Source organism: Nelumbo lutea, chromosome 4, assembly GCF_056320005.1.
Source record: "Nelumbo lutea isolate HS-2025 chromosome 4, American lotus-T2T, whole genome shotgun sequence".
Classification (NCBI taxonomy): domain Eukaryota; kingdom Viridiplantae; phylum Streptophyta; class Magnoliopsida; order Proteales; family Nelumbonaceae; genus Nelumbo; species Nelumbo lutea.
Window position 1 is genome coordinate 100,747,989 of NC_142687.1, and position 21,252 is coordinate 100,769,240.

Sequence of the window (21,252 nt, forward strand, 5' to 3'; positions counted from 1 at the left end):
GGGGAGAACTCAGATCCTTCGGAAGTGAGAAATTAATGAGGTTCGGCAGAAAGCTTAAGAGGAGAAAATTAAAGCTTGGAACAAAGAATCTTTTGGAATAGTAGAGGAAACCAAGGAGAAGATAACTTTGAGGAATGAAGAGTTGAACACAAAAGAGGCTCATAGAACTTTATCTGAAGAGGGAAGGGCGAAAAGGTGGAAACTAAAGCAATCGCTAGAAGAGTTATTAAAGGAAAGAAGAGATTTGCTGGAGGAAAAAATCTAGGTCCAAATGGTTGTTGGAAGGGGATGAAAATAAAAGTTTTTTCACTCACAAGCAAATGGCAGAAGAAAAAAAAATATCATTCACAATGTTGAGGTGGAGGGTCAGGAGATAATAAGGATCTTTGTGAATCATTTTCAAACCCTTTTTGCAGGCCCAGCCAGGGAAAGTACAAGGCTATCAATTTTGGATTGGGATAGAGTGATAGTGGGCCAAGCACAACTTTTGGAAAGAAGATTTTCATTGGAAGAGATTAATTTTGGATTGGGATAGAGTGATAGTGGACCAAGCCCCAGGACTGGTTTTTCAATGGCTTTCTACCAGGAATGTTGGGATTTTTTTGAAAACAGACCTCTTGGAAGTCTTTAATGGTTTTTTCCACCAAGGGGAGATCCCCCCTGGGGTAAATGCCACTTTTATTGCCTTGATCCCAAAAAGGAATGGAGCAAAAACGCCAAAAGACTATAGACCAATAAGCCTAATCGGGAGTCTTTATAAAATTATCTCAAAGGTCTTGTCTGAGAGATTGAAGATGATCCTTCCCTCGGTGATCTCTCTTTTTCAAGGGTCTGTTGTGGAAGGAAGACAAATTTTGGATCAAATTCTGGTGGCTAATGAAAAGAGGAAAAGTAGAGAGAAAATCTGGTTTTCAAGGTGGATTTACAGAAAGCTGTAGGTGTTCAAGACTGCTATCAGTCTTGATCACTAAGAAACTTCAGGTTCGAAGAGAAGAGAAAGTGAAGAAGAAGAAGGAGGAGAAAGAGTGGAGAGAGAGTAGTAGAACACAGTTTTGAGGAGAAGAACAGAATCTCAATATTCTGCTGCCGCCACTTTAATTTAATATTTATATGTTATGCTAGTTACATGAAAGGACACATCTGCCCACGGTGTTTACATCATAACACATAACAATATAAAACTGAAAAATAAATAACAACTAGAATAACAGAATCATAAATCGACCACAGCTGTGACTAGATGCATTCTACCCTACGGACAGAGTGGGACCACAGCTGTGGGGCCCACATCAATGTTCTCTACAAAAGCCTATGACCTAGTAGTTTGGCAAGTGTTGTAGCAAGCCCTGGAGAAATTCGAGTTTGGGGCAAAGTGGAGGGAGTGGATTAAGGGGTGTGTTAGCTCAGTTCATTACTCATTTCTTATTAGGAGTGGCAAAAGATTTCTTCCAAGCCAAACATGGTTTAAAACAAGGAGATCCATTGTCCCCTTTTCTTTTCACTATACTAGTTGAGATTCTAAGTAGGTGGGTGATAAAAGCTTAGCTACATGGTTTGATTAGGGGGTGGAGAATTGGAAGAAACCAAGTGGTAGTTTCCCACCTCCAATCTGTTGACAATACAATTTTGTTTTGTGAGGGTGAGAGTGTAGATGTAAAAATTGGAGAAATCTGAAGTTGTTGATTGATGAATTTGTGGGACTAATAGGCTTGAAAATCAGTCGGGGCAAAAGTGGGATTTTAGGAATCAACGTGGAAGGTAGGGAAATGCAGATTTTTGTTGAGGTTCTGGTTGCAAGATTAAAGATTGGCCATTAGTTTACCTAGGTTTGCCATTAGGAGGAAATCCTAGAAGTGGTGAATTTTGAAAACCAGTGGTGGAAAGGTTCCCTGGAAATTAGCCTTGTGGAAGGGGGCGGGGGGGGAGAATTACTCTAATAAGAGCTACACTAGCAAACCTTCCTATTTATTTCCTTTCCACCTTCCACGTCCCAACTAGGGTTGCAGAGCAGTTAGAGAAATATATAAGGAACCAGGAGATAAAAAAGGATCACTTGGTAAAGTGGGAACAAGTTACGAAACTTATGGAAGAAGGAAGTTTAGGTTTGGGGAATATTATCCCAAAAAGTAAATGGTTGTGGAGATTCCCCTTTGAATGAGAGAAGTTGTAGCACAAGGTTATAGTAAGCATTCATGGGTTGGAAGGCAATGGTTGGGATGCTAAACTTGCTCCCAACTCCTCCTCTTTGTCTCCGTAGAAAGCAATTCGTGAAGTCTACCCAATCTTTCTTAACTTTATCGGGTATGATGTGGGAAGAGGTGAAAATATTCGTTTTTGGGAGGACCTCTGATTGGGGCCAAGTCCACTTAAAGACCAATTGCCTGAACTCTTTTCCATTTCTCAGCTCAAATGAGAGACCATCTCCAAGTTGGTAACCCCCCTCTCCAACTGGTTTAAACTGGAATTTGGGGCTCAGAAGTGGGGGGTGTTCAGGGAAAATGAATGTTCATCCTTGATTCTCCTACTTGAAACCTTAAAGCAGGAGTCTTTGGACTCTTCCCTTAAGGATTCTAGAATTTTTTTTTTTTTTATGAATTAAGGATTCTAGAATTTGGTTGACCTCTATTGATGGTCTCTTTACCTGCTCATCTTTCTTTAAATCCCTCACCTCATCAAGTTCTCAAGGGGTGGACTTCCCAATTAAAGAAATTTGGAGTAAGCCTATCCCACTCAAAATTCAAGCTTTCTGCTGGGAAATTATTCTTGGTAAGGTAAATACTTGTGACTTACTACAGAAAAGAAGGCCTTTTGTTTGCCTCTCTCCTCACATGTGCTTCCTTTGTAGGGGTAACGGTGAGACTTTATTTCATTTACTTCTTTCCTGTCCTTTTGTGCTGAGAATTTGGGAGTTTTTTGTTCTCTTTTTGGCTGCAGGTGGGTCCCATCTCAAGATGTGGAAGGTCTCTTCAACCTTAACTTCTTGAGGCAATCAAAGAAAAAGGGGGAAAGTGCTTTGGAAAGCCACTAAGGCAGCAATCTGCTGGATGGCATGAGAAGAGAGAAATAGCAAAATCTTCTTGGAAAAGAGTTGATTGGAAGATAGACTGTATAAAAATAAAGGTAGTGTTATGGGTGAAGACTGAATATTTTCAAAACCTTCACAGTAACTGATTTCTTGTGAGCCTGGACCAAAATAGCACAGTCATCAAGAACAAAGGACAGAAAAAGGATGGGTTAAAGGCAACAAAGTAAAATTAAATTTTGATGGAAGCTCTCTTGGAAACGCGGGTATGGATGGAATAGGGGGGTTATCAAAAATTCAGAGAGGAGGAATATTGGCTATCTTCTCAAGACCAATTGACTTCAGAAATTCTTTGAAGGTTGAGTTTTTGGCTTTATTACAAGGCCTCAGATTAGCTAAGTAGTTGGGAGGTAGAATGATTGAGGTGGAAGGAGATTCACAAGTAGTCATATCCTCGGCTAAATCCAATAGGAATATTCCTTGGTCCCTAAAGTATATTCCAAGGGAAGTGGAAACGATTGCAGAAGAAATAGTGGTTGATTTTAAATGGATTAGAAGGAGTGCAAATGGCTTAGCTAACACATTAGCTAAGCAAGGGCCTATGAGGCAAGGACTGTTTTGGGAATCCTTGTAATTTGGAATAGCAAAGTGGGCTAAAAAGTTGTACTTATCTTTTCTTCTTCCCAAACTTTTAATAAAATTATTTTTTTACTGATCAAAAAAATATATACATCAATTGTAAAAGCCAAAATAGTGATTCCTAGATGGAATCATGGATGAATAAAAAGAAAACTAACCACTTGAAAAGAAAATGCTGCAACAGAAATACAAGCATTGTTAAAAAAAAAACATAATCCATGGGAAAATACTTACCGGTTATCCATTTATTTTCCTTCCCCTTTTTTGAATGAAAAGTTGCATTTCTTCAAAGAAATATCTGGTTTAAGATCACCGACCAACACCAACACTGCCAGCACTGGAATTGCCAAAAGTAAAAAAGAAATATTGCTTCAGTTGCCTCCTCCACCACCATGGTTCAAGCTAATAATTGTATGAGAAGGTGAAGCATAAGAGGCTGCAGTTGCAAAATGGAAAATTTTTTCAAGGACAAGCAGTATTTTGAAGAGATAAGTTATTGCATTTCAAAGAGGAGAAGATGAAGATGACGAAAAGTCTACATGTGATACCTAAACCAGTATAAGGGTATTTCAGTAAAAAGCAAAAGGCATGGTTCATGGGTAATTTGGGTATTTAAAAAATAGAGCAATAGATTTATTTTTCTGTTAAGTTTCTAGCGTGCAATTAATGGAAGGGGTCAGTGAGCATATTTTATACCAAAGGTCAGGGGAGGATTAATTATTTACCAAAACATTAGAGGAGGAATAAATATTTTACCCAGAAAAGTAATAGAAAAGGTCTAAGTTTAAAAAAAAACAAGGACGTAAGTTTCATATACTAAAACTAAAATTTGTGCGCAATAGCAAAAGTAAAATATAATTTAAATTATATTCTTACAATTTTGATTATTAATATGATGACTAGAAATTGAAGAGAGTCTATGTCCATGTGGGTATTGACTTGTGGCACTGCCAACATCAAGAACCTATCAAAAAATATACAAACTTAAGTGTACAATCTCAAACCACAACATATCTAAACAAACTTGAATATTTATGAGTATTATTACCAATATTTGTCAAGAAAAAAAATGTTATAAAAGAATAGAGCCAAAAATAGATTAAAAAAACATATAGTTTCGAAAGCTAACTTACATTTTACTATTATATTAGCAACTTGTATTTAGTCAGCTAACCTCAAGATTGATGAAGCAGTTTACTGCCCCTAATATGTTCACAACTTTCTTATAGGCACTTCCTTTCAATTACTGACACAAGGCTTACAACCATTCCCTGTAGCCCGTTAACTTCATCTATTAGCCCTGCAACATGTAGCTTTACTTGTTGAACTTCTTCATCATGATCCATTGACTAAGAAGATGGAGAATCAAATGTTTTGGAAGTTGGATATTTTCCCATACAACAGAGTCTTCCCTTCTTTTCTGGTCCTTTCATTTGGGAGAAGACATCATTTTTCCAAGAACTTCTTTGTGTACTCTGTGAAGTCTTAACCTCACCCACAAATTGTTTCATGTGTTCCTAAAAGTTATAATATATTTTATCATTTAACTGAAAGCAAAAAATAGCAAAAGGGAGCACCAATACTCACAAGTTTAAATACCAAGCATATGGAATAAATAATATATGGGTTTGCTTTAGAATGCTTATTATCAACCTGAAATGAAACCATGGTTGAAAGAAGTTTCTAAGGAAAACAAAACACATTTGGGGTTGGTTTCAAAGCAAGCTTCTGTTGCAAATTGTAGCAGTAAAAGGAATAGACGAACAAGATTCATGTAGCTGATCACTATAGTTGGTATAAGCTTAAATATCAAATGAAAAAAAAAAAAATCAAGGAACACGTTTGAAGAATATATGAGAACAAATAGGTAGATGGTTTCATGATTATGCCTTTGTTTTTCCAAAAAAAAAAAAGTAATACACCAAGTTGTACAATCAATTGAACTGCTTTATAATTTTATATCTGGACAAAGAAAAAGGAAGTTGGTTCTTTCAACCAATATGAAAAACCAGAAACTATATTGTGTTATCTAGCATGACTAAGCGGGAGTTGCCAATCCTTATCTTGTCAATTGGCCTCTTGCAAGTTCCTTGGTTTGGACCAGCATGCTTAGCTGATTGAAGTTACCAATCAGGTGATTCCAATGCTTGAAACATGGGACAGGTGGTATTCTTATACATCCTACATGCCTGTACATAAAGTTACTGATTTTCTCCTTTGCCATATGATATGGGCCCTGGGTAGTTGGGTGTTGTTGGCAGATGTTGTTGTACACAAGTTTAGTACCGCAGGGGTACTTTTGTAATTTTTTCATATGTTGTACGACCAGACTAGTATAAATAATAACTACTGCACACGCCTGCAGTATTCTTTTGGGGCTTTCAGTCCTCTCGCCTCTCCTCTCTTCTCTTCCTCTCTTCCTCTCTTCTCTTGCTCAACATGGTATCAAAGCAAGTCGTCCAGGCCTGAAGGGTGGTGTCAAGCAAATCTGTTGTGTTCATCCTCCAATGTCGAGCAGTTAGTCTCTTCATCTTCCAGAAGCTGTATCAATCTGCTGTTCGACCTTAAGCAAGAAGATGCCTGCCTGACTTTTCATCTTCCAGCGCAGAAAAGAGTTCTAGTTATAGAGACTTTTCATCTTCCAGCCCAGAAGCTGTATCCATTATCTGTTCGGCTGTAGAGAGGCTATCACCTGATGTTCGTAGAGAAAGTTCTGGTTTACAGAGAGGCTATCATCTGATGTTCAAGAAGGTACTGTTCATCTACTGTTCGGGTGCCCTGGTATTCAACTGAAGTTTTTCTTGTATTTCTTTGCACCCTTTGATGGACTGTTGATGCCCTAAGATTCGACTGTGGTGTTTCTTTTTTTTTGTGTTACTACTGTTCGGCTACCCTGTTGATGGACTGAAGTAGCCCTTTTTTTCTTTGATCTCATTGACTGTTCGGATGCCCTGAAGTTGGTATTGTACCAGGTCTGCCGATTAGGTGTGTGCTGAACTTCACCTTGTATCTTCCATTCTATTGAGGGGTAATATGATCTCTGTAAAACTGTAGGTCATACAGACCTGGTTATGTACTGCAACTGCGGTGTTTGTCTTTTGGATTCCTACAAAACCGTAGGTCATACAGACCTGTTCAAGTGCTGCAACAGCAGTGTGACTCCCTGTGAAACCGTAGGTCAGAAGGACCTGTTTGTATGCTGCAATAGCAAGTGCTTTTCTTTTGTGGACTGAAGGTCATAAGGACCTGTTTCTGTAACAGCTCTGTGAGGCAGTGCTCCTTCTTTGGGTGCTGTGTTTTTTCTTAAACCTGAAATCATTAGTGAAGATTCAGCCACATCTGGTGTTTCCTCAATGCTGAATGGAATGAGTGGGGGTGGTGACCTATCCTTTCCTATGGCTGTTGTCCCTCTTAATGGTTTAAATACCTAGAGTGGTCAAGAGGGACCAAGTTATACATCACTGCAAGGGGGAAGATAGGCTATATTAATGGGAGAATCAAAGAACCACCCTCTGGGAATGCTGAATATGATGGATGGAATCAGTAGAACAGTATGGTTATGTCTTGGCTCTTGGTCTCCATGCAACCTCAAATAAGGAAGAATTTCATGTGGGCTGAAACCGCAAGTGAGATCTGGGAACAAGGTAAATCTACATATTTAGAACTGCGACACTATGCCAAGATCTATCAACTGCAGGCAACATCATCTACTTGTAGACGGGGGGAGAGATGTTTATCAGTATATTACTCTGACTTGACTTCTGTCTAGAAGGAGTTGGACCGTTACCAGAATGTGGATTGGAAGTGTGATGAGGATGCCAAGATGTACAAGAAACTTGTCTCCCAGCAAAGAGTGTTTGCCTTCTTACATGGTCCGAATCCTATGTATGAATCTATCAGAGTACAGATTCTTAGTTCTAAGGATCTTCCATCAGTTCAGGAAGTCTATGCTCTTGTACAATCTGAAGAGAGCAGAAGGAATTTGATGAACAGCCCTGGTGGGGATGCAGTTGTGTTGGCAGCAAAAGGGGGAGTCTCTACTAGTGTGGGATCTTCTTCCAGGAAAGGAAATCTCTAGAAAAAAACATAAGATAAAGACAAATTGTGGTGCACTCATTGCCAGAAACCCCGACACACCAGAGATACCTATTGGGATCTTCATGGGAAACCAAAATGGGCTCAAGATCTTACTAAGAAGCAAGGTTCAGATGTGAATAAAAGGCCCGGACAGCAAGGTACAAAGAAATACCACATGGCCAACATGGTTACTCGGGAGAATCAGCCCCCCATTCCTACTGTGACTCAGACACATCTCTCTGGATCTGACCCGAGGGAGGATATTATGAACTCCTTCCATGACCATTTAGAGCTCTATGGTAGAGCAATTCGTCAGATGGATGCTCCTCCCTCAACCTCATTTGCATCTACATCAGGTAACCCTACCACAGCTTTCCATGTTTCTTCTCACACCCTTGACTCTCCATGGATCATTGATTCTAGAGCGTCAAAACACATGACTGGTACGTCCTCTTACTTTCAAACCTATCACCTTCTTTCTGGAAGAGACAAGATGAGACTAGCCGATGGATCATACACTTCCATAGCTGGTCAAGGAACCCTCTCTCTTCCTCTTGGTCTTACCCTTCCCGATGTCCTTCATGTTCCAAAATCTCCCATTAATTTGTTCTCTGTTAGTAGTGTTACTAATTCCTTAAACTGCTCCGTGACCTTTTTCCCTTCTCATTGTGTGATTCAGGATTGCTCCGTGACCTTTTTCCCTTCTCATTGTGTGATTCAGGATTTGGCCTCGGGGAGGACGATTGGTAGGGGACGTAAGGTTGATGGACTTTACATGCTGGAGAATAAGGCTGGTCTTCATGTTACAGAGTCTATGAGTCAGTCCTGTAAGAGTAAAGTTTATTTATGGCATTGTCGTCTTGGTCATTTGTCTTTTGAGTCTTTGAAGGTTGTATTTCCAAAACTGTGTAAGTCAATGTCTGTTTCCGATTTCTCTTGTCAAACGTGTCAATTAAGTAAACATTGTAGAACTCATTTTCTTCAGAAAAATAGTAAATCTGAATTTCCTTTTCACATTGTTCATTTTGATGTATGGGGCCCTGTTACTTCATCTGAGAGTGGCTACAAGTATTTCATTACCCTCATTGATGATTATTCTAGATATACTTGGGTATATCCGATGTGAACCAGGGAGGAAGTACCAGAAATTATCCAAGATTTTCAACGGATGGTCTTCACTCAATTTCAAACTGAAATTCAAATTTTTCAGTCAGACAATGCAAAAAGAGTTTTTTCATAGTGATCTCACGGAGTTCTTTGCTTCGCGTGGTTCACTTCACCGTAGCTCTTGTGCCCGCACACCACAACAAAATGGTGTGGCTGAACGGAATAACCGACATCTCCTTGAAGTGGCTCGGAGTTTACTACTTCATATGAATGTCCCCAAACATTTTTGGCTTGCATATTTCTTGGTTACTCCACCCAAAAGGGGTACCGTTGTTTTGATCCTATTTCTCGGAAATTCTATGTCTCCATGGATGTTTCTTTCTTTGAAGATGAGCATTTTTTTCTTGTTTCTCCTTAGGGGGAGTGTAGGCATGAGGAGAAACTGGTTCAGCTCCCTTCTCTTCCTGATCCTCCGCCTTTTTGTGTCTTTTCTCGTCGTCGCAAAGGCCAACCAAATTCAAGAGCTGTGGAGAATCCAGAAACTGTACCTCCAGTGCCACCAAACTCCTCGGAGGAGGATCATACCCACTCAGGTAACTTGGCTCCCAATGACGTTCCTGATTCTATTGAAATTGATTCCTCTACTGCAAATGACCTTGACCTTCCTATTACTCACAAGAAAGGTGTTAGATTGTGCACCACTAAACATCCCATCTCCAACTTTATTTCCTATGAGAACATTTCACCCTCATTTCGTGCTTTCCTTACCTCTATTGACAGCGTCCCTATCCCCAAAAATGTGGCAGAAGCTCTTTCAGTACCTGAATGGACAAATGCCATGAAGGAAGAAATTAATGCCCTTCATAAAAATGGCACGTGGGAACTTGTTGATCTTCCTAAGGGAAAGGATCCAGTTGGATGTAAATGGATGTTCACTGTCAAGCATGGGACTGATGGAACGGTGGAGAGGTATAAAGCTCGCTTAGTGGCAAAGGGGTTTACTCAAGTGTATGGAGTTGATTATGCAGAAACTTTTGCCCCTGTTGCCAAGATGAACTCCATTAGAGTTCTTTTCTCTCTTGCTGCTAATCTGGATTGGGATCTACATCAGCTTGACATCAAGAATGCATTCTTGAATGGTGACCTTGAAGAGAAAGTTTATATGATTCAACCCCCTAGTTTCTAGCTCAAGGCAATGAACAGAAAGTGTGCAAGTTGAAGAAGTCTTTATACGGGCTGAAACAATCACCAAGAGCTTGGTTCAGCAGATTCCATGCTGCGGTTCAGCAGAAAGGATACAAGCAATGTCAATCAGATCACACATTGTTTGTGAAAAGAGAAGAAGGTAAAATGGTTGCCTTAATAGTATATATGGATGACATAATTGTTACTGGTGACTAGAAGGATGAAATTCAGAGGTTGAAGGGTTTCCTTGCCACTCAATTTGAAGTGAAGGATCTAGGACCTGCCATATACTTCATTGAAATTGAAGTTGTCCGATCAAAAAGGGGTATCTTCATTTCTCAAAGGAAATATGTCCTATGGAAAGATGGGGGTGAAGCCAGTTGACTCTCCCATTGACCCCAACCATAAATTAGGTGACATCCAAAGTGAACCTCTCAAGGATGTGAAACAGTTTTAGAGGCTTGTAGGGAGATTGTTATATCTTTCTATTGTTAGACAGTTTTGTATGCCCTTTGCTTCAATCTGATTTGATGTACTTTTGTTATTTAGTGGAAATAAATAAAGTGCATGTTTGATTCATGTTGTTTGGTTTAATTCTGTGTAAAACCCTAAAACTGGACATTTATAGAGAATCGTGTTAGTTTTAAATGTTCACAGCCGTTGGATAAGTCTGGGGAGATTTATCCTGCCAAGGCTGATGCTGGTGTGCCACCAAGTGTTGGGATGGCCTGTCTCAGCCACCAGGGTAAGACCCGAGGCACATGCAGTATGGGATTACTTGAATCCTTGAACCGGACCAGATTTCCAGTATTGCCCTGGACCTTGGAGATAGATGGGCAAAACTGGAAAGTTACACCTGACCCCTAGACTCGATTATGACATTTCACTAGGTGTTGGATCAGGCTGCCTTTGATATGCCATTCAGTGAGATCCTTAGCGGGGATCAAAACCTGGGTATGTTGGGGCAGTTTGAGAATTCATCTGAGTGGATGATCATAGTGACAGAATCAGCCACTTTGTCGGACAAAGGGTAATGATCGGGAATGCACTCTCTCTGATGGAAACCAAACTGCCGGCAGTTGATTTCAATCGTTGGAATTTTGTTTTGAAAAATTAATATATTTATATATATATGTACGGTTTCGAATTATTTGCAAATGGTTTTAATTCCCGGGATCCATGTGAGAGGAGAGTGCGGCACTGTTCCTTGCAGCCGAGGGAGAGGTCCTCTCTTGTCGGGCAGTGCTTGATCATTAAGGGCTGAGAGGTTAAGTGTAAGACCATTGAGGATAATACCTGATGGGCTAATCTTGCATCTGCCCACAGTCCCTGGGTTTTTATAAGATGGCTTGGCCCAGGGACCACTTAATGTAAGTGTTGGGCCCATAGGGTCCATATGATGGACTCAAGGGGTTCATTGAGTTTTTCAGTGAATTCGGCTGGGCCTTGTATTAAAGGCTGGGCCGAACCCATGTGGCTGGTGTGTAGATCAATGCTTGGGTCCCACGCCATACAAAGAAGCCCAACTGGGCAGCAGATTGGAAAGTAATTAGACACTGAACACTTAATGGGCCAGAAGCCCATTTCGAGGTGGGCTGATATGATCACCCATCCATAGGGCGAATTTGAGATTAAAGTTAGTAAAAGGATTGGGCCTTTAGCCTTATCCACTCTTAGAGACCAAATTCAAATTAGATTTGAATCTGGTAACCTCCTGATAAGATCAGGAGTAAGCTAACTCTATCTGCAGAAAGGATTAAGATTATCCCCTATCCAAATACTGATTTGGATTGGGATAACTCCTAAAAAGGAGGTTTCTTAATCAAGAAGAAAGGAGGAGATTTCGAACCACCTTGAAGAGATATAGGATATCTCCTGCGAATTGAGAGAAGATCAGTTCTCATACTCTCCAGAAAAACAGAAAAATCAGTTCAGCCCCTTTCGTTTTGGAGATCTCCTCCTGCCGCCGCCATCTGCCATTGCAAGATTAAATCTTTGCAGAAAAGAAAGTCAAGAAATCTGTTCTTGACATCAGTCTTGCAAGAAAGACTGAAAAGGATTCAGTGTTTATACTTCCAGAGGATTCTTGTGAATGATCCAGTGTGTAGGACGCACCCTGCTGGTTCTGTTCCATCCACAGTTGTGTCATCTTCAGCTGGAACGGATCTTGGAGCATTCTTTGGGCGTGAACACCAACTTTGGGAGATACTGCTTCTCCGGATCAGGTATATTCCTCCCATTTATCTTTTGGTACAGATCTGGTTTGATTATGGTTCAAATAGGACCCTTGAATATTGTATTCTAAATTTAGGGAATATGATTCCCAGTTGAGAGAAGGTAGGAATTTTTTGAAATTCGCCCACCCATTCCGCAACCTTTATGGTGTCCATTAGATGGATCCTACCATTCTTTCATCTATAAATCGTCCAGACATTGCATATGTTGTTGGTGTCCTCAGCCAATTCATGCATGCACCAAAATCCACTCATCTTGAAGCAATAGAGAGAATTCTCCGATATCTAAAGAAGTTTCCTGGTGCTGGCTTGTTATTTCAAAAACACGGGCATTTGAAAGTTGAAGTTTATACAGATGCAGATTGGGCAGGATCTCAAAGTGACAGAAAGTCTACTAGTGGCTACTGCACCTTTATAGGAGGGAACCTTGTTACATGGAGGAGTAAAAAGCAAAACGTGGTGGCTAGATCCAGTGCTGAAACTGAATATCGTGCAATGGCCCACGGAGTGGCTAAAGGTATGTGGATAAAGAATCTGTTGAGTGAGTTGGGTTTCCCAATGAACAAACCTATGACTCTATTCTGTGAAAACAAAGCAGCTATAAGCATTGTTTCTAACCCAGTGCTACATGATAGAACAAAACACATCAAGTTGACAAGCATTTTATCAAACAGAAGGTCATCACAGGCGAAGTATGTACTTCCTATGTCAACTCTGAGAACCAACTTGCAGACATCTTTACAAAAGGGCTAAACCATTCCAGACATCATGATCTCTGTGACAAGTTGGGCATGATTGATATCTATGCTCCAACTTGAGGGGGAGTTTTGGCAGATGTTGTTGTACACAAGTTTAGTACCGCAGGGGTACTTTTGTAATTTCTTCTTACTTTATGTTGTACGACCATACTAGTATAAATAAAAACTACTGCACACGCCTGCAGTATTCTTTTGGGGCTTTCAGTCCTCTCGCCTCTCCTCTCTTCTCTTCCTCTCTTCCTCCTCTCTTCTCTTGCTCAACAGGTGTTATTATTTTAATTTTTGGACTTGAACCTGTCCAACTTGCTACATATGCTAATCAGAGCCTCATATCTCACCAATTTCTTCATGATATGAGCTAAAATGCCAAATCTTAGGCTCAATCCTGAACCTATCAATTCTTCATGATATGAGCTTAAATGCTGAATCTTAGGCTCAATCCTGAGTTTTCTACTACTATTCACAGCAGTTTAAAAAGGAAAGGAGGTGTTAAAAGTGTTGGCTTAGATGGATATCCAAAGAAAAAGATGTAGGGTAGGCTAGGTGAGTTTGAGCTGCAAGTAGGTTGTTATTTGCAACAGGAAACGAAATCAACTTGGTTAGGTTTCGGGGGTGAGTTCAACTTTTGTTCCAAGCAGCAAACTAAGGGTAAATAAGGGTGACTTTGGGTTGGGGTGCTCTGTTATTTGTAGTAGCAGAATATGGGTAAAACGGGGGTGATTCAGGGCTATCAACTACTATTATTTATAGTAGTGAGAGTGAAATAAATTGGGTTGAAAGCTATTCTTTGTTGGGACTTGTTCAGCAAAACGATCCACAGTTAAAAAATCTGATATCATGCGCTATGGTTGACAAAAATGAAGCAAAGAGAAACCAAACTTGACTATATAAGATGAATTAACACATCAGTAGACTCTAGTATATTCATGTAATATAAATTGCAAAGATTAATTAATTAATCACTTAAAAAAATACATACATATATTGCAACTACCTATGTTTACAACTCTCAATGTATATTTGTGCATGTGAAGGTCATACCCCATTTCTTGGGTCTAATATCATAGTTGTAGAAGATCAAGACTGTAATCAGTCTTGAATCCTAATAGGTTTTAGGTTTACAAAACAGAAGAAAAGTGAGAGAAAATGAGAGAGAATAGAAGAGAAACAGGAGAACACAAGTGGTTGAAAGGAAGGACAGATTCTTACTGATCTGCCGCCGCCACTTTCTTATTATTTATAGGTTATGTTTAGTACATAATGGAAAGGACACATCTGCCCTTAGTACTTACATAATAAATAAAGTAAATAAAAACTGAAATAAATAACAACTGAATTAACAAACTGACTCAAACTGACACTACTATAACTGAAACAAATAACTACACATGTTGTCCTACGAACACAGTGGGGCCCACACCAGTGTTCTCTGCACTCCCCCTCAAGTTGGGAGTAGATATTTATCATTCCCAACTTGGATAGGCCTGTCTCTAACTTCTTCCTTGGTATGGCCGTGGTGAGGATATCCGCGAGCTGCATATTAGATGTGATGTACGGAAGACACACTTCTTGTGATGTGACCCTTTCTCGCACAAAATGTCGATCAACTTCGATATGTTTAGTTCTGTCATGCTGCACTGGGTTGTGGGCTATATTAATAGTTGTTTGATTATCACAATACAGCATTAAGGGCTTTTCATAGTCAATACCCAACTCTTCAAGTAGTGACCTCAGCCATAAGATTTTAGCCACTCCATTAGCCATTGACCTGTATTCCGCTTCAGCACTGGAGCGGGAAACAACATTCTGTTTCTTACTCCTCCAAGAGACAAGGTTACCTCCCACAAGGGCACAATATCTAAAGGTAGACCTGTCATCAACACTTCCAGCCCAATTGGCATCTGTATACACTTCCACCCTCATGTGATTATTGTTCTTGAGTAGTATATCTCTACCCGGACATCTCTTCAAGTATGCTAATATTCTCTCTGCCGCAAGAAGATGAGAAGTTCTAGGGGAGTGCATGTACTGGCTAACAACACTGACTGCATAGCTGATATCCGGCCGAGTGAGGCAGAGATATAGGAGCTTTCCAACTAACCGTTGGAACATAACTTTGTCTTCAAGAGGCTCCCCGCCCTCTACACTAATCTTGTGATTTTGTTCGATTGGTGTATCAGTCGGCTTAACACCCAGCTTTCCAGTTTCCGCCAACAGGTCTAGAACATATTTTCTCTGAGAGATAAAAATCCCCTGCTTGGATCTAGCAACCTCAATACCCAAAAAGTATCGTAGTACACCAAGATCTTTCATCTCAAACTCTTAATGAAGGAGCTGTTTGAGGGACTCAATCTCATGACTGTCATTTCCTGTCACCACAATATCATCAACATATACTGCAAAAAATGTCAGAGGGGACTCCACCCTCTTGATAAATAGTGTATGATCTGACAGGGCCTGTACATAACCAAACATTCCAAGGGCTAATCTGAACCTATCAAACCAGGCTCTAGGTGACTGCTTCAAACCATACAATGCCTTGTTCAGTCGGCAAACCTTCTTACCAGTCTTTGTATCATAGAATCCAGGAGGAACTGCATGTAAACCTCCTCCTATAAGTCTCCATTCAGAAAGGCATTTTTAACATCCATCTGAAACAGGGGCCAAGAATGATTTGCTGCAAGGGATAACAGAAATCGGATAGTGGTCATCTTGGCTACTAGGGCAAAAGTCTCCAAGTAGTCTATACCATAAGTCTGAGTGAACCCCTTTGCAACCAGCCGGGCTTTGTACCTTTCAATAGAACCATCAGCATTATGCTTCACAGTGAACACCCATCTGCATCCCACCAGTTTCTTTCCTTTTGGTGGGTCAACCAATGCCCAAGTATTATTCTTCAACAGGGCATCCATTTCGACTTGCATTGCATTGCACTGTTCTTGGAATAGGGACATCAGCAATGGAAGTGAGATAGGACCGGTAAGATGGAGACAAACGATCATAGGATAAGAATTGTGAGATGCTGTGAGCTGTAGAAGTGGTGCAATGTCGTTTCCCTTTGCAAATGGCAATAGGGAGATCAAGGTCATCCACAAGAGGGGAAGTGGCAACAGTGAGAGGTATCTCAGTAGGCTCTGGATCTAGAGCCGCGGAAGGAACTGGAGTCGGTCGGGACTGCCGATGACTAGGATCAACCTGCCTGCATCGCCTGTGATAGACTCTCAACTCCGACTCCCTCTAACCACCCTCACCACCACCTCCTTTATTATCCAGTGGAATAGGTAAAGGAACAGCCCCACTTCCACTCCCACTGCTCTCCCCCTGAGGAGAAACCTTAGGATAATAGCGTGTCTCCTCAAAGAAGGTGACATCCATGGAGACAAACCGGATCATAGCAGCAATAACCCTTTTGAGTTTGTGCATAACCAAGGAAAATGCATTTGGAAGCCTTAGGTTCAAACTAGGAATGATGAGGCCCGAGAAGCTGAACGAAACAGGTATAACCAAAGGTTTTAAGGGGAATAATGAACAACTCCTCGTCTGGGTATAGAAGGGAAAAGGGGGTTCTCATATCAAGAACCCGGGAAGGAACTCGATTAATGAGATAAACTACCGTGAGGATAGCATCACCCCAGAAGCGAATAGGTACATTGGAGGTAAACATAATGCTTCTAGCCACCTCCAAGATATGCCTATTCTTCCTTTCGGCAACACCGTTCTGCAGTAGTGTATAAGGGCAAGTACTCTGGTGAATAACTCCATGGCTAAGAAGGTAGGAGGTCAATGGCTGAGCAAAGTATTCATTTGCATTATCAGATCTAAGGACTTTGATTTTGGTCCCAAACTGAGTGAGAACCATCTGATGGAAGTTTTGGGTCAGAGCAGGAACCTCATCCCGAGAACACATAAGATAGACCCAAGAAAAACGGGTATGGTCATCAACAAACAGTAGAAAATATTTGTACCCACCCATAGAAAATATATGATATGGCCCCCAAACATCAGTATGCACAATATCAAAAGAGGAATTACTCCTTTTATTACTTAAAGAATAAGAGGTTCTACAATGTTTGGCAAACTCACAACTCTCACACCTCAACTTTGATAACTCAACAGACTCAAATAAAGCAGAAAGCAAACTCTTCAAAGACTTAAAAGACAAATGACCTAATCGGTTATGCCAAAGCATAACCGAACTCACATATTGGGAAACAAAAGACTTCTTATCCACTGACTCCTCCTGACGAGAACTCTCTCCAAGCAGATAGATCCCGTTCGTCTCACGGCCAGTCCCAATCACCTTCCTCGTCTCCAAATCCTGAAAAACACATCGGTCAGGGAAAAAGGTTACTGAACAGTTCATGTGTTTGGTAATACTACTAACTGAAAGCAGGTTAGTATCAAGCTTAGGAACATGCAAGACAGAAGATAAAGAGATAGTATCCGATAGCTTGATGTCCCCCTTGCCCGAAATGGGAACAAGAGAGCCATCAGCAATGGATACTCTATCTCGGCCAGAGGACAAGTGATAAGAAGTAAACAAAGATGGCAAGCTAGTCATATGGTCAGATGCATCTGAATCTATTACCCAGCAGTGGTCAGTATTACCTGGAGCTGAAGCATGGTAAGCTGAGGCTCGAGTACCTGAATGTGCAAATGCAGATGTGGCAGGAGTTGATGGTGACTGAGAAGGCTGAGCTGAACTCCCAACTTCCTTTTCCAAATGTATGAGGGCAACCCGAACAGCAGCTAAAGTCTCTAAGGATGTGCCTGATGAGGATGTTGAATCAGTGTTCACGGCCACATGAGCATTACCCTTCTTATTTCTTAGTTTTGCTGGGACCAAGTGAGGATGTAGCTTCCAACAAGTATCTTTTGTGTGCTTGGGTTTCTTGCAATGTTCACATACCAGATCCCGTTTATCTTCCTTCTTCCGGTCCCTTTGTGAGTCACCCCCTGGCTTAGGTTTAATAGCTGTCAAGGTTGGGAAAGAGGGTTGAGGCTGCATCATGACTTTCCTCCTGGTCTCTTCACTATGCACCAGGGAGTATGCTTGAGAAAGGGTCACACTATCTCTTGTCAATATCTGTTGTCGCACAATGTCATATTCTAAATTCAAACCAGCCAGAAACTCAAATACCCTATTCGTCTTGACTTGCTTTCTGTGAGTCTGTGCATCTTTGGGACTCTCCCACTCAAGGGTCTCTAGATGGTCAATCTCATGCCACAAGAATTTCAAGGTAGAGAAGTAGACAGAAACTGGCTTCTCTCCTTGTTTAAGGTTGTTCACCTCACACTTCAGTTCGTAGGCTTTGGCAACATTAAGGGGTTGGGAATAGGTTTCTTTCACAACATCCCATATCTCTTGGGCTGTTTGCCCACAAGTAATTTCGGCTTATATGTGGCTGCATAGAATTACACAGCCACGCCATAACCAAATAGTTCTCTTGAACCCACTTGGTGTATGTTGGGTCCTCCTTTGAAGGTTCTTTCACATCTCCCAAGAGGTAACCCAGTTTTCCCCTTCCTCCAATAGCCATCATGGCTGATTGAGCCCACTCCAAATAATTTGACCCATCAAATCTCATAGTTGTAATCTGAAACCCGGTTTCAGATACACTACCATAACTGTGGTTTCCAAAACTACTTTCTCCCTGACCCTTAAACTCCATCTTTGATCAAGATTCAGTGGCTACAAACTGTTAGAGTCACTATACCAAAAAACAGAGTCAAACAAGCAGGTCTGAAAACTGATCCGAAACCAACACAAATATGATCTGATCTGAAATCTGATCTGATCCGAAATCTGATCTGAAACCAACCCAAAACTGATCTGAAATCAATCGCCTATCACAGTATAGGCAAGGAATCAACTCAAATCTGATCTGAAAACAATCGACATGCATAGTACCAGGCAGCCTGTCAATCTAAGATGCTATTTTCTGAAATCACTACTGTGGGGCCCACTGCTGCGAGAGCAAAATTAGGGTTTCAACTGTGGGTCTGAAATAAGTGATCAGCTGCACTCTCCAAGCAGTCCACACAAGTGGGACTTGTCGTAGGGCAATATGAAACCCTAAAAACTAATCAACTGTAGGGCAATATGAAACCCTATAAACAAACTTGAACACAGTTCGGCCCCTACTTCTAGATAGGTCCAACCTATCTCGACTGATTGCAGTCTCTGAAACTCAATAAAAAAAAAACTTACTTATGTACCTCGGTTTACTATCTTCTAGGGTTACCTGAACCCTAACCTTCGCTGCTTCTTCCCGATTACCAACTCTCTGCAAGCCGCAGCAAGTCTTCAACTGCAGCGAACCTCTCCTGGTAATCTCCAAGATTCAGCCACCGAATACTTCTTCAAAGCTTCCAGCCCTAGCTAGTCCTCATGCGGTCGGCTGGAATAGACACACATGAGAAGCCCTAGATAGGCTCTAATACCAAGTAGAAGATCAAGGCTGTAATCAGTCTTGAATCCTAATAGGTTTTAGGTTTACAAAACAGAAGAAAAGTGAGAGAAAAGGAGAGAGAACAGAAGAGAAACAGGAGAACACAAGTGGTTGAAAGGAGGGACAGATTCTTACTGATCTGCCGCCACCACTTTCTTATTATTTATAGGTTATGTTTAGTACATAATGGAAAGGACACATCTGCCCTTAGTACTTACATAATAAATAAAGTAAATAAAAGCTGAAATAAATAACTGAATTGACAAACTGACTCAAACTGACACTACTATAACTGGAACAAATAACTACACATGTTATCCTACGAACACAATGGGGACCACTGCAGTGGGGCCCACATCAGTGTTCTCTACAGTAGTGAAATCATTAAATAATAGGCTTGTAAAATTTGCCATAAAATTGCAATAGTTAGAAAAAAAGAGGGACAAAAGAAACATTAATGTGCATATCACCTTCTCCTCAATGAACATAGGAAAAGATTTTGTTCCTACGCAATGAGGCTCATCTAGTTTTGCCCGACTTTCCTTGTTTATCTTGCTAATTCTCTTTAGGAGGGAGAATTACCCTAATAAGAGCTACCTTGGCTAACTTACCTACCTATTTTTTGTCTGTTTTTAGGATACCAATTAGGGAAGCTAGGAAACTGGAGAAGTTGATGAGAGATTTCTTATGGGAACCGGGACAAGAAAAAAATGATCACTTGGTTAATTGGGAAATTGTGTGCAGAAGTAAAGAAGAGAGGGGTTTGGGACTTGGGAGGGTAACTAGAAAAAATCAAGCTCTGATAGGGAAATGGCTGTGGCGATGGCCATTGGAAAGAGAGAGATTGTGGCATGAGGTGGTGGGAAGCATTCATGGGAGGTCAGAGAATGGATGGGATGCTGGTGTATCAAGGCAAGCTAACCTAACAGCACCTTGGAAGGCCATTCACAACACCCTTCCTCAATTCCTCAATTTTATCAAGTATGAAGTTTGTTCTGGCAACACTGTTCATTTTTTGGAGGATATTTGGGTAGGAGACACACCTTTAAAGGATATGTTCCCTTCGCTATTTTTTGTTTCTTTGTATAAAAAAGAGGTGGTCTCAAAATTTGTCTCACCTTTGGGAACACCCTTAGATCCTACTTCGGATTTTGGGTTTCGTAGGACTTAGGGATGATGAAATTGAATCTCTTTCTGTCTTGCTTGGTTGTCTTAAGAGGGTATGGACTCCTAGACCCAATGGAACCTTCACTTGTGCTTCTTTCTTCAAGTCCATCTCTCAACTTTCTACGCACCAGCCCTTTCCGTTAAAAGAAATTTGGTGCAAGCCAGTTCCCCAAAAAATTATGGCGTTTGTTGGGAAGTATTCCATGGGAAAGTAAACACTCTAGATAACCTACAAAAGATAAGACCTTTCCTCTGTATTTCTCCTAATTGGTGTATCCTCTGTAGAGCTCACAGTGAGGATTGTAACCACCTATTAATATCTTGTCCCTTTTCTACAAACCTTTGGGCTTGGCTACTTTCGTTGTTTGGGAGTAGTTGGAATCTACCAGCAGAAGTTCACATGCTCTTCAACCATTCTACCTTTTATTGGCCTACAAAAATAGGGAGAATTATGTTGAGATGTGCTCGTGTTGCCTTGATTTGGACTCTTTAGAAGAAAGGAATGTTAGAATTTTTCAAGAAAAGGAAAGGAACAATTAGGAATCGAAAGACTATGTGTTAAATAGGGCAATACCTTGGCTGAAGACCTTGGAAATCTTTCATCAATTCTC

At 40.8% G+C, this 21,252-nt stretch overlaps 1 protein-coding gene across 32 annotated transcripts in view; it reads right to left on the reverse strand.

Moving 5' to 3' along the window:
* Window positions 1-21,252, reverse strand: part of LOC148862210 (uncharacterized) — an 80,490-nt gene that overhangs the window by 51,747 nt on the left and 7,491 nt on the right. For 10 of the 32 annotated variants that reach the window (XM_088984266.1, XM_088984247.1, XM_088984264.1 and 7 more), the window contains 3 exons: window positions 4,836-5,178; window positions 4,538-4,625; window positions 3,896-3,998 (listed from right to left, as the gene is read on the reverse strand). The gene's annotated coding sequence lies outside the window, so the exon portion shown is untranslated. Of the gene's footprint in view, window positions 1-3,895; window positions 4,098-4,537; window positions 4,626-4,794; window positions 5,179-17,034; window positions 17,341-21,252 lie in introns of those variants that run through there. The other 22 variants (XM_088984258.1, XM_088984244.1, XM_088984256.1 and 19 more) reach the window with 14 other exon arrangements.